This window comes from Chrysemys picta, chromosome 14 (genome assembly GCF_011386835.1).
Source record: "Chrysemys picta bellii isolate R12L10 chromosome 14, ASM1138683v2, whole genome shotgun sequence".
Classification (NCBI taxonomy): Eukaryota; Metazoa; Chordata; order Testudines; family Emydidae; genus Chrysemys; species Chrysemys picta.
Genome location: NC_088804.1, coordinates 7,534,048 through 7,547,604, shown reverse-complemented (window position 1 = coordinate 7,547,604; position 13,557 = coordinate 7,534,048). Strand labels below are relative to the sequence as shown.

General features: G+C 45.7%; 1 protein-coding gene across 1 annotated transcript in view; it reads left to right on the top strand.

Annotated features, from left to right (window-relative positions):
* The first annotated feature begins 2,873 nt into the window (after window positions 1-2,873).
* Window positions 2,874-13,557, top strand: part of ADGRG5 (adhesion G protein-coupled receptor G5) — a 31,102-nt gene continuing 20,418 nt past the window's right edge. Inside the window, exon 1 of the mRNA XM_065566856.1 lies at window positions 2,874-3,040. The gene's annotated coding sequence lies outside the window, so the exon portion shown is untranslated. The remainder of the gene's footprint in view (window positions 3,041-13,557) is intronic.

Here is a 13,557-nt window from a genome sequence, read left to right as displayed (position 1 = left end):
GCCCATGATCTGAATTGGACGGGCGCTCTCCCAGAATCAAGGACTGATGGCTGCTAGCAGACCACTTACTCAAGACTTGTAGGAATAATAGCTAGGCAGTTTAGACTTGTACTCTTATTCTGCTGCTGCTTTTGGGCTCAGCAACGTGTAGCCCTAACCCAAAACTCATGACTGTAGGCCTGTTGTACAAATTGGTCTCTCTAAGACTTGCTGATATCCACTCCATGTAGCAAGTCTTTGGTCTTCCCCTTGGTCATCTTCCAACCACAATCATGGTCAAGGCCATCCTACCACTATAACTCTTTGGTGTCTCTCCGCTGAACGTGTCCCTACCAACGTAGCCTAGCCTCCCTCAACTTGTCTTCAATTGGAGCAACCCGCTCTAGGCCCCAGCTTAGACTTATACACTGGATCCTATTATATCTGGAGATTTCATTCCACGGTCTAGATAGGTAGTTTTGCTGAATCCAGAACACCTGCTACTTCTATAGCAGTTGATAGTATTTATTATTTGTATTATTATAGTGTCTAGGAGCTCCAGTCATGGACCACAACTCCATGGTTGCTAGGCGCTGTACAATCACAGTGCAAAAAGACAGTTCCTGAAGAGTCGCAGGAGACAAGGGAGGACTAGATTTCAAGAAGAGCACGGTCAACGAGTCAAAGGCGGCTGACAGGTCAAGGAGAATGAGGCTAGAGTACTGGCTCTGAGCTTTGGGTCGGAAGAGTTATCAGAGACTTTGGTGAGAGTGATTTCAGGACTGCAAGGAGTGGACTGAGGCGGGTTTAAGATGGAATTGGAGTCAAGGCACTCCAGACAGCGATTGTACATTCGGTGAGCCCAGAGATGAAAGGAAACGGGGCAGCAGTTGGAGAGGCAAGCTGTTGATATTCAACAACCATGTCTGAGTCTGGCCACACACACAGAGGCACCCCCAAATCAATGCATCCACCCACCCTGGTGCACTCATCATAAGAGCCAAGAACCTGATTCATGGTCACTTGTGAAGGTTTGGCCAAAACAGTTTCCCTGGCAGCAAGATGGCTTTCTCCACCAAGAGACCCTAAAATACCCAGTATTAGGAACTGTAAACTCACATTACGATTTATTCCTGGCAAGGGCTGTTGCTTACCACCCCAATTTGCACAGTGAGCGTGCTGAGCATAGTTTTTTTAATAACACATCAGTATTTAAACCAGACTTTGAACACCACACTGCATGTCAGGGGCGTCATTCACACTCCTGCTGCTGCTGGGGAAGTGAGAGCTTTCTGCAAGAGTGGGTTTGGCAGGGCAGCGGATGCAGTGGGCAGGCTCCTGGCCTACTGTGAATGAGCTCAACTGGAAGCTCTTTAGGGCCAGGAGTATTTCTTTACTATGTGTTTGTACAATGTCAGACTGAAGGAGGCCCTGAGCCCTGAATAGAGCCTCTAGGCTTTTCTGTGTGATGATAATAGTAATCTATAAGCATTATTCCTTGTACAATGCATCTGTGCTCTGAAAAGTGACCCTAACAATGGCCTCCTGGAACTCTGTCAATTACCTTTCAGTGATCGCAGGACACATTTGCTCAGTATACAAGTAAAACTATGTGGGTTTTCCCATATTCGCCATCCCCATGCACTCTTGATTCAAACAGGGCTCACAACTTCTTTGGATCATCACCTGTAAGGGTCTGCAGAGCAAAATAGCCCCTGCCTGACGTGTGTGCAGTTCCCCTGGTCTTCAGTGGAGGCTGCCTGGGTGTAATATAAAGAGCCTGGAATTTAGTAGGCATTTCTAATCCGCCTCCAGGTCATTCTCCCCGCAGTGTTGGCTTCTGCTGGGCTAACAGGGGTAAAAAGCAGCAACAACTGGGTTTTGTCAGTCCAGCCAGCAGACGTAAGTGCATGCAGGAAGCAGCAAAAGTGAGGGGGAAAGTGCACTAGTTCCTCTTCAGAGCAGAGCTGCACTTGAAAGTCGTGTTTCTGAGAATGCTGAAGGAACCAAAACCAAAAAACGTATAATCGCAGGAGCCAGGGTTTTATAGAGCCCACCAATTTCCACTGAGTTTAGTAACAGCATTGGCAGCTCCGCAAATGTGTTTCAAGCCTGACCTGCTCACCCAGTCCTAGTCTCTGCACAGCTCTGCTGACTCATCTCAGTCTTGCCTTGCAGCACTACCCTGCTCTTCCTGTCCTGGGTCCCTCAGCTGATCAGAGATTCCCAACTGTGCCATCCTATATGCAGGGTTTGTGATGTGGGAACTACACTCCAGGAGCCATAACGTTCCACGCGCCCCACACGAAGCGAGGGAGGTACAGGCCGGGGAATTCAGTGCCAGGCCGGGGAATTTACCCTGCAGGGTAGATGGCATGTTCAGCCTGTAGGAAGCAAACTCATTGCCAGCTGCAATCTGAGCCGAGAAGCTGATGCCTTAACCTGGCCGCTTCTCTACCAACTGAGAAAACCTGGAGAGGAGAGGGTTAGGAGAACATTGCAGAAGAGGTGTGAGCTCAGCTCCTTCACCTCTTCAATGGCTCTCTGCCTCTGCTCTAGGGTGCCGCACTGAAAACTACACCTGGAGTTACACCGTGCGGAAAGGGGAAGAGATTCCTTTGGTCTGACTTGTTCTCAGCCCACGGCTGTGAGAAGTGGGTGATGTCCCTTACTAGGTAGGCCCCCACGACGAGCTCCTCCACCATAAAACTTCCTCCCCTAGGGCCAGCTCCTCCACTGCCATACAGCAGCCCAGCTCCATTAACTTCAATGGAGTCACTGCCCCTTGTGCACCAGCTGCACCCAACCTCTAGCATTTCCTTTTTTAAAACCCTCTGTTGGTTTAATCTCTACATCTGCATGAGGTGGAGCTGCATGAGAGCACTTCCTTCTCTGCTGCACAACCCTGTCTGTGCAGCTCCGGGACTTTACGCTGCTCTCAGACATGCATGCCTTGTGCAGCGATCTAGGCACAGAGCGGGGGACGGGAGACCATATGCACTAAGGGCAAAGGGAGAAACGAACCTGCTTGAGGAAGTCACCATCCTGCAGGAAGCTGCAAGTAAGTCCTTTGGTTTGAACTGTGTTGGCCCAGTTCTGATCTTGCATGCAGCAGAGTAAATCAGGAGTGGCTCCAGTGCAGTTACATCGTGTAAAAGTGGTGTGAGAGGCGATCAGGCCCACTTATATTGTGCTTGGTGGTCCCCTCAAAGGCTCTCCTGGAGCCAGAGGAGGCAAATGGGGTTGTCAGCCTCTTGGATGCAGCCTGTGAAATGCCCAGTGTATTAAAGGAAACAGAAAAAAGTGTCAGACCCTAGAACTGATCTGAGTTGGGGTGTGCGGTGGGTAACGCAGGAGTGAGCACTACAGAGAGATGATTGGACTTTCACATTAACTGTCTGTCTTAGGGATTCCAGTGGCACCTATTGCTTGGGTATCTAAGGGTATGTCTAGGTAGCTGGTCCATGCCAGCTAACAGCCTCACAGGGCTTGGGCTAAGGGACTATTTAACTGGGGTGTAGACGTTTGGGCTCCGGCTGCACCCCGAGCTCTGGGACCGTCCCACCTTGCAGGGTCCTAGAGCCTGGGCCCCAGCCTGAGCCCGAATGTCTACACCACAATGAAACAGCCCATTGGTCTGAGTCCTGCGAGCCTGAGTCAGCTGGCAGGGGCCAGCCGCGGGTTGTAATTGCAGCGTAGACAGACCCTAAGTGCTCAACGGGTTATTTCTAACTGCAAAGGGCTGCCCATAGTGCATCCAGTTGTTTGCCTCTCCCAGGGCAGCTTCCAGTTCTTTCTTCTTATTGTCCCGCCCCATGTCTGCTGGGGTGCAAAGGGGTTTTCTTCACCCTTTTCCAGTTTTTCCCTCCCTTTAAGCTGTTTCATTGGGGGAAGAAGGAAGGTGCAGCATACGAACCCCAGCGGGAGGAGGGTCACAAACATGCTTCAGGGGGCTCCAACCACCTTCCCTTTCTTTCTGGCTATAGGGCAGTGGATGCTGGAACAGTGTTCTGCTGTAACCCGTAGTTCTAGGAGGAGAAGAAGGTGCGAAGCACCAGGGCCGCCCAGAGTGGGGGGCAAGTGGGGCAAGGGGCCCCCACGAGAATATAGCATTCTATAGTATTGCAACTTTTTTTTATGGAAGGGGCCCCCGAAATTGCTTTGCCCCAGGCCCTCTGAATCCTCTGGGTGGCCCTGCGAAGCACTGATCTGTTTCTTTCTTTAGCACGCTGCATCTTTCTCTCCTTGCTGAAGTGAAAAGAAGAGGGTGGGTGGGTGGGTAGGTATGGCTACCCTGGAGTTGGAGAAGTAATTTCCAGCGCAGTGAGACGTTCCCCCACTAGCTCTAATGGCACTAGCACACTAGCATAGTATACACTACGACAGCAGTGTGGCAGCCACGGCGCACAGGCTGTCTGTCTCAGCACAATCCCACCCAAGCCCCTGGGTGTGTATTCAGGGGACTAGCCACCTATGTAGCAGCAACTACACTCCTATTTCTAGCACAGGAGCTAGGAAGCGTACATCTACCCGAGTCAGAAGTTACACTCCCAGCTGCAGCCTAGATGCCCCCTGTGTGTCTGTCTGTAGGAGAGGCAGAGTTCACGCTTTGCTGGGAAAGCCTCAGCCCCGGTTCCCTGGGAGCACTGGCCAGCTCGTGGGGCAAGCTCTGTGCTGGAGAGCATGCTAGGCCACAGAGCCTTGGCTCTTGAGTTCAAGCTGTAAGAGCTCTTGCTTTGAGCTTTGGAGGTCTCTGGTTCCATCCCCGGTGTGTCAGCCAAGATAGCAACTGTCACGAGAGCACTCTCGGAGCAGCGCTCCATGCCCCCGCTTGTGCTGACACTCAGCTGTAGGCCAGACTGCCACGCCAAGGAGCATCTGCCCCATGCAAAACCCAGCCTCCGCTCCATCGATGGAAAGATCTTTTCCATTGGTTCATGCGCGTACAGTGAAAATGACATTTACCAATAAAAATCTAATCCTTCCAAGCCTACTTGTGAGGTTGGGTAGCTTTAATCTCTGCTTGTGGAATCAGCACATCTCCCTTTCCGGTCCGTGCCAGGTTGTTCCAGGGCCCCAGAATGGAAATGGGATTGACACCAACTTGTGCCATTGCATTCACGCCCTTGGTGCACTTTCTGCTGTTGTACCCAATGGGCCCAATTCTCCTCTCACTCGGATCGATGTAACTCCACCAGCTTCAGTGGGGCTACTTCTGATTTCCTCCAGTGACAGAGTTAGAATCTGAAACTTACTATGAAAATGAAAAACTGTAAGTAGACTCTTACTATTATTGACCAGAATAAAACAACTCCACCGATTTTAAATCCAAAACCACTGCAGTGAAGCTCAAAACTAGCTGACGTCATTTTATCACCTAGAAATAGCGCTCAGACTAGCGTAGCAAAGTAACACTTTTCTCTATTTGATTCTTACCTATTTTCAGACGTGCTTACTAGCCAGTTGTGTTTCTAAATATTGCTGCATACCAATATGCGGCTGTCTATTCCCTTTCCATGGCCTAATAAGGTAAAGGCAAAAGTTAATTAAAGTGCTTGGATCAAAGTTGTGCTCTCCTGCCAAAAGAGGTTATAAGTGGGTGTTTGTGTCCACTTTTCTGTTACATTGGAATCACTATTTATTGCATTACATGTACGTATTGCTGTTTCGTATTGGTTTAATATTTTTGACAGTGCTTTTGGGACTGGGCTACCAGTGCCCTGAAGATGCCACTCTGAGTGGCAAAAATTAATTTATTTCCCCCTTAGATTGTACATTAAAGTAACACAGATGAGCTGTCCAATGACAAATGGATTTGGGGACTGGCTGGGTCAGAGGAAAGGCACGGGGATAATGGAGCCTTTCACCCCTAGGTTGCCCATTCTAATCTGCTCCAGGCTGCAAACTACTATCAGCTGGTGCCTCTGGGAAATGAACCTGTTCTTAGTGGACACATGTCCACATCATTACAGCCGTCCTCCTAATTGCTAGGCCTCCTTCGTGGGACTCTCACTAGTGAAGACTAAAAGGCCGTGGTGAGTGAACTATTATCTCTGGGCTGTCGCGAGAGGATCCCGGCAGCTTTGAGCTGCAGTGGCAGGGCAGTGGGGGGCAAGTGGGGGGACTTGCACTGCTGCAAACACTGATAATAATCCTCAGCCCTTTATGTAGGCGCTTTTCATCTGTGGATGACAAAGTATTTCTCAAAAGGAGGCCAAAGTCCTTATCTGTGGTTTATGGACAGGGAAACTAAGGCCTAGAGACTTGTCAGAGAGAATCAGTAGCAGAGTTAGGAGTAAACACAGGTCTCCTAATTTGCAGGCCAATGCCCTACTCACAAGAGCACATCACCTCTCTAGGCAGCCAACAGCTTCCGACTCCGAGACCATCAATTCAGCCCCTTGCAGCAGAATTGAGATATTGGTTAAAATGCATCAATACTACATTGAAAATTCATACTGAAAAATATATCATTGAATACAGTGAGCATATACGCAAAGCTTAGGGAAGGAAGGGTCCCTGGATGAGGTCGCTACCCTAAAAAAATACCTCCCCTTCTATTTTTGTATATTCACCGTGTTTATTGGTAACAAAGAGCAGGGCAGGAAGGGGAAATTTTTACCATGCTACAACTAATTTCATTCTCATACCATATCTTCCACCCTTATTACAAGTGTACTTCCTCTTCTAGATTTAAGCAGCAACAGAGGGTCCTGTGGCACCTTTGAGACTAACAGAAGTACTGGGAGCATAAGCTTTCGTGGGTAAGAACCTCACTTCTTCAGATGCAAGTAATGGAAATCTCCAGAGGCAGGTATATATCAGTGTGGAGTGTATTTAACCTCGTTAACTCCACACTGATATATACCTGCCTCTGGAGATTTCCATTACTTGCATCTGAAGAAGTGAGGTTCTTACCCACGAAAGCTTATGCTCCCAGTACTTCTGTTAGTCTCAAAGGTGCCACAGGACCCTCTGTTGCTTTTTACAGATTCAGACTAACACGGCTACCCCTCTGATACTAGATTTAAGCAGTAAATCCAGGCTGCAAAGCACTATCAGCTGGCAACCCAAGGAGTTGTGCTGGGCCAGCATCGGCCCTCCTTGGGTTGCCAATTCCAAGATCACACGAGCTACCTTTAAACTTTCAAATCATCTGCCAACAGTTGACACCATGTTAACGGCTGTCTGTGAGACATTTGTCCTTGTGGACTTGTGGCACCTTAGAGACTAACAAATTTATTAGAGCATAAGCTTTCGTGGACTACAGCCCACTTCTTCGGATGCATATAGAATTCTATATGCATCCGAAGAAGTGGGCTGTAGTCCACGAAAGCTTATGCTCTAATAAATTTGTTAGTCTCTAAGGTGCCACAAGTCCTCCTGTTCTTCTTTTTGCGGATACAGACTAACACGGCTGCTACTCTGAAACCTTTAATTTGTCCTTGTGTGTAGTTAGAGTAAGAGTGAAGCTGAGGAATTGGAGAGACACTTCACGGCCCTCTAAGAAATTCCTTCTTTTGGGGCACACAAGTCGCTCAGTTCCCAGCCTGGGAGCAGGATGGATTTATTATTCGTACTACAGCCGAATCGACTGCCCAACTCAGACGGAGCTGCTATTGTGCTAGGCGTTGGCACATACATAGGAAGGGACAGGCTCTGCCCCCAAAAGTGTATAATCTAGCAAGATAAGAGAGACAAAGGAAGCCGCATTTAAGGAGGGCAGAGAGATTAAGTGTCTTGCCCAAAGTCACAGAAGACATCAGTGACAGAGCAGGGAATTGAACCCAGCCCACTGCCTGAAACACAAAACCACCAGCTGCAAGTCAAATAGATGATTTCTAGTCCCATCAGTGGCACTCACATTGCTAAATTCTCCCACCCACTGGTTCCAGCTGTTAGAGCGTTTTCCCTTCACCATCTCCCCTGGTTCTTGTCACGCAGACAGAAAGCAGAAGACCAGAAGCCCGAAGGGCAGACAATGCAATGTTTATTGGGGTTAGTTTTCAAGCAAGCATGTTCCGAAGCCCTCACACCAGTCGGGCTTATCTCTATAAGTCAATAGAGTCTGTTCCCCAGTGTTCCTTTCCCAGCTCCGATGCCGCAGAGCATTTACCCTGCGTCCCCCTTCCCAGCAGAGCCTTGCCTGTGTCCCTGTTCCCTATTCCCTGTTCTCGTCCCGCCCCTTAGCAAACATGATTCCAATTTCCCTTCCCCCCCACTTGCTGTTTGACCCCAGTTTATATAGTAATATTCTCAGCTATATCTTAACCCATCATTTTATTGAAATTTAACTAACCAATCCTAACATATTGTAACAATTCTCTAACCAATTCTATCCCACTACCCTAATTAACTTACACCTAGCAAAATTAACAGAAGCAATTAGAGAACCAGACAGATTAACAATAGAAAAGTGCGAGCCATAAAGACAAAACAATACAGAAATGAGGGTTTCACAACCATTGATAAGTGATTTCTTGCCAGACAGGATGCTATCAAACTAAGTTTTCTTTAACCATCTTAAGATCTGTTTCTTTCTCTGGTGGTGATGGGCACTATCAGGACAGAATTGTCTTCCTAGCAGCCCAATAGCACCTTATTTCAGTGTGACTGGTTTGGGATGTGAGGACGTGATCGCTACCCTTGCTGCTTAGCCAGGCCTTAGCCTAAGAACAAGGCCTCAGACTATCCTAGGGAGAGAAGGCCCATACACAGGCAGACAGTGATTTTGATTCTTTGTTTTTATACCTCTATAACTAGCTAAGTGATAAAAATACAGCTACGCTCTTAAAGTAGAGGCCTTTACAGGCAGGCCTGAAAATCTATATTCTAACACCAGCACTGACATGTTATTAGCATTTTGGGTGCAAGATCCTTCCCTCTCATCAGTAATGATGCATTACATTAGCTAAGAATTCCATCCATCTACGCTCAGAGAATATTGCTAAGTCACCACCGCAATGTCACCTGAAATGACTGCGCACAAGAGCACCAAACTGACGGGGCTCTTGGCTACCCTCCCTGTCAGTCCCAGACACTGGATATTATTGCAATCTATTATAAAACAAGGAGAATTTCAGCAACTGATAGTGCAGGAAAAAAAATCATATGTTCTCCTCACTGCAAACACTACTGGTGAGTCCAATGTTACCCTTACCCAATCAAGACCGTGGAGGTGCCTGGATCTAGCGAGGGGCAGAATTTGGTCCTGTATGTCCAGTCCTGACTCCTTTTCCCCACAGGCCACTCCCTCCAACAGTTATTTGTTTTAGCCATGCCCACTGGCAGTTATTTTATTCCCCACCCCCAAGGTGGGATCCCTGGAAAATGCCCAGGAAGCAGAGGTACCATCTAACCCTTAAAAGCAACAGAGGGTCCTGTGGCACCTTTGAGACTAACAGAAGTACTGGGAGCATAAGCTTTCGTGGGTAAGAACCTCACTTCTTCAGATGCAAGTAATGGAAATCTCCAGAGGCAGGTATATATCAGTGTGGAGATAACGAGGTTAGTTCAATCAGGGAGGGTGAGGTGCTCTGCTAGCAGTTGAGGTGTGAACACCAAGGGAGGAGAAACTGTTTCTGTAGTTGGATAGCCATTCACAGTCTTTGTTTATTCCTGATCTGATGGTGTCAAATTTGCAAATGAACTGGAGCTCAGCAGTTTCTCTTTGGAGTCTGGTCCTGAAGTTTTTTTGCTGTAAGATGGCTACCTTTACATCTGCTATTGTGTGGCCAGGGAGGTTGAAGTGTTCTCCTACAGGTTTTTGTATATTGCCATTCCTGATATCTGACTTGTATCCATTTATCCTCTTGCGTAGTGACTGTCCAGTTTGGCCAATGTACATAGCAGAGGGGCATTGCTGGCATATGATGGCATATATAACACTGGTGGACGTGCAGGTGAATGAGCCGGTGATGTTGTAGCTGATCTGGTTAGGTCCAGTGATGGTGTTGCATCTAACCCTTGCAAGGCAAGAAAAACTGTGACGTTGTCTAATTAAAATGTAACCATGCAAACCCTTGCTGCTACCAAGCTATATAATTGCAGCAAATCTTATACAAAATATAACTCATGTCCAGAAAGGGTTAAACAGCCTGCAGGCTGAATGACCCAAAGCCCACTTTTAAAGTAATGTTTTAGAAAGGTATGTGAATGGTAATGAGGGCCATTCATGCTCAGTAGGCTAGAACTTTGAAATGCAAACTGTATTGTTGGAAGTTAGATGTAATACTAATGATGTGTATCTGAAATGCTACCCGTGTAAACAGACAGTTCCTGTCTGTCACTACAGCTACTAAGTCAGAGATCAAAAGGGAATATTAACATTTAGATGAGTCTTGGGTAAAATAATGTCATTGTCTAAATGTTTCTTTTAAGTTTGTAATAGACTGACTACGGGATAAATTGCCCTATATTAATTTGTGTAACTAATTACTGGTGGTGTTTAGAAAGCAGAAGGTTACATCAAAAGCCTATTGTTTAACCAGGACTGCGTGGCCAAGTGGATGCTAGAACACTGTATAAAAAGACCCGTGGGGCCTGATCCTGTATCTCAGATCTGTGAAGGCTTCTTCAGGGGAAGTTTGAGTCGCAAGACCAAGGTCCCAGTTATGCTGGTATGCCCTGAATATGAGATTTGGACATTGGACTATAACCTATGAACTATTTCTAAAATAACTCTTTTCAACTACAAAGCTCACATCTCTGCTATGAATCTGCACCTAAGTGAACTGAACTCATATCTGAATGTTAGAGCTGTCAAGCGATTAAAAAAATTAATCGCGATTAATCGCACTGTTAAACATTAATAGAATACCATTTATTTAAATATTTGTGGATGTTTTCTACATTTTCAAATATATTGATTTCAATTACAACACAGAATACAAAGTGCACAGTGCTCACTTTATATTTTTTTGATTACAAGTATTTGCACTGTAAAAAAAACAAAATAGTATTTTTCAATTCACCTAATACAAATACTGTAATGCAATCTCTTTATCATGAAAGTTGAACTTACAAATGTAGAATTATGTACAAAAAAACCTGAATCCAAAAATAAAACAATGTAAAAATTTTAGAGCCTGCAAGTCCACTCAGTCCTACTTCTTGTTCAGCCAATCACTCAGACAAACAAGTTTGTTTACATTTGCAGGAGATAATGCTGCCCGCCTCTTGTTTATAGTGTTACCTGAAAGTGAGAACAGGTGTTCTGATGGCACTGTTGTAGCTGGTGTCGCAAGATATTTATGTGCCAGATGTGCTAAAGATTCATATGCCCTTCATGCTTCAACCACCATTCCAGTGAACATGCGTCCATGCTGATAATAGGTTCTGCTCGATAACCATCCAAAGCAGTGCGGATCGACACATGCTCATTTTCATTATCTGAGGCTAGGTCTATACTACCCGCCTGAATCGGCGGGTAGAAATCGACCTCTCGGGGATCGATTTATCGCGTCCCGTCGGGACGCAACAATCGATCCCCGAATCGGCGCTCTTACTCCACCAGCGGAGGTGGTAGTAAGAGCCGCTGACGGGAAGCCGCAGAAGTCGATTTTGCCGCCGTCCTCACAACGGGGTAAGTCGGCTGCGATACGCCGAATTCAGCTACGCTATTCACGTAGCTGAATTTGCGTATCTTAAATCGACTCCCCCCTGTAGTGTAGATGTACCCTGAGTCAGCTGCCACAAGCAGAAGGTTGATTTTCTTTTTTGGTGGTTCGGGTTCTGTAGTTTCCACATCAGAGTGTTGCTCTTTTAAGACTTCTGAAAGCATGCGCCACACCTCGTCCCTCTCAGATTTTGGAAGGCACTTCAGATACTTAAACCGATGGTTGAGTGCTGTAGCTTTAGAAATCTCACATTGGTACCTTCTTTGTGTTTTGTGAAATCTGCAGTGGAAATGTCCTTAAAATGAACAACATGTGCGGGGTCATCATCTGAGACTGCTATAACATGAAATATATGGCGGAATGTGGGTAAAACAGAGCAGGGGACATATAATTCTCTCCCAAGGAGTTCAGTCATAAATTTATTTAAACATTATTTTTTTAACAAGTGTCATCAGCATGGAAGCATGTCCTCTGGAATGGTGGCTGAGGCAGGAAGGGGTATACAAATGTTTAGCAGATCTGGGACGTAAATGCATTGCAATGCCGGCTACAAAAGTGCCATGCAAATGCCTGTTCTCACTTTCAGGTGACATTGTAAATAAGAAGTGGGCAGCATTATCTCCTGTAAATGTAAACAAACTTGTTTTGTCTTAGCAATTGGCTGAACAAGGAATAGGACTGAGTGGACTTGTAGGCTCTGAAGTTTTGCATTGTTTTGTTTTTGAGAGCAGTTATGTAACAAAAAAAGTCTACATCACTAAATTGCACTTTCACAACATAGAGATTGCACTACAGTACTTGTATGAAGTGAATTGAAAAATACTATTTCTTTGTTCATCATTTTTACAGTGCGAATATTTGTATTAAAAATAATATACAATTTGATTTCAATTACAACACAGAATACAATATATGTGAGAATCTAGAAAAACATCCAAAATATTTAATAAATGTCAGCTGGTATTCTACTGTTTAACAGTATAGTAAAAACTGCAATTAATCACAATTACTTTTTTAAATATTGATTAATTTTTGTGAGTTAATTGCGTGAGTTAACTGCAATTAATTGACAGCCCTACTGTATGTATGTTGATCTTTTAACCAGACTCTCTCTCTTTTGTTTTTTGAATAAATTTTAGTTTAGTTAATAAGAATTGGCTGTAGCATGTATTTGGGTAAGATCTGACACATTCATTAACCTGGGAGGTAATGTGTCCGATCCTTTGGGATCGGTAGAACCTTTTCTTTTATATGATGAAATAAGATTTACAAAAATTTTCATTATATTTGACGTGGGTACCTGGATGGAGGCCTGAGGCTGGATCACTTTAAGGGAACTGTGTTGTTTGGACTTCTGAGTAACCAGTAAGGTAATAAAGAAGCTTTTTGTGCTGGCTTGGTAAATCTAAGTATTGGAATATCCACCAGCTTTTTGGGGATTGTCTGTCCCATATTTTGCAGTTCACCCTAATTGAGTGACCACAGCTGGCTCCCCACTGGGACCCCGGTCACAAAAACATTAACTCTGGGCTTCTTGCGGCTACAGCTTATTGAATCTGCTCTTGTCTTGGTGTATATCAGGAATAACACTAATGCACACTGGAGTGCACTCAAAATAAAGGGCCCTGGCTGTTGTCAGAAACATTCCCTCTTTCCCCTAGTCTAATCCTAAATGGAGCAGCTCCCTGTTATGGAAGGAGATCCAATCCTTGAGTTGTCTTTGGAACTAAGCAGCAAGGGTTAGGAAGAGACAGGGTGTGACAGACACACAGTTCAGGGCTTCCTGAATGTGGTTACCACCACTAAGGTTATCATCAGAATCCAAATCCTCTGTTTACGGTCATCTGATAAACCACCACGCTGGTTACAGTGAGGACGATATCAGAGAGTTTAAAAATGCCCTGCGATAGGCCCCACCTTGGGTTTTGGATCATTTATTTAAATTGTAAAATGCACAGAG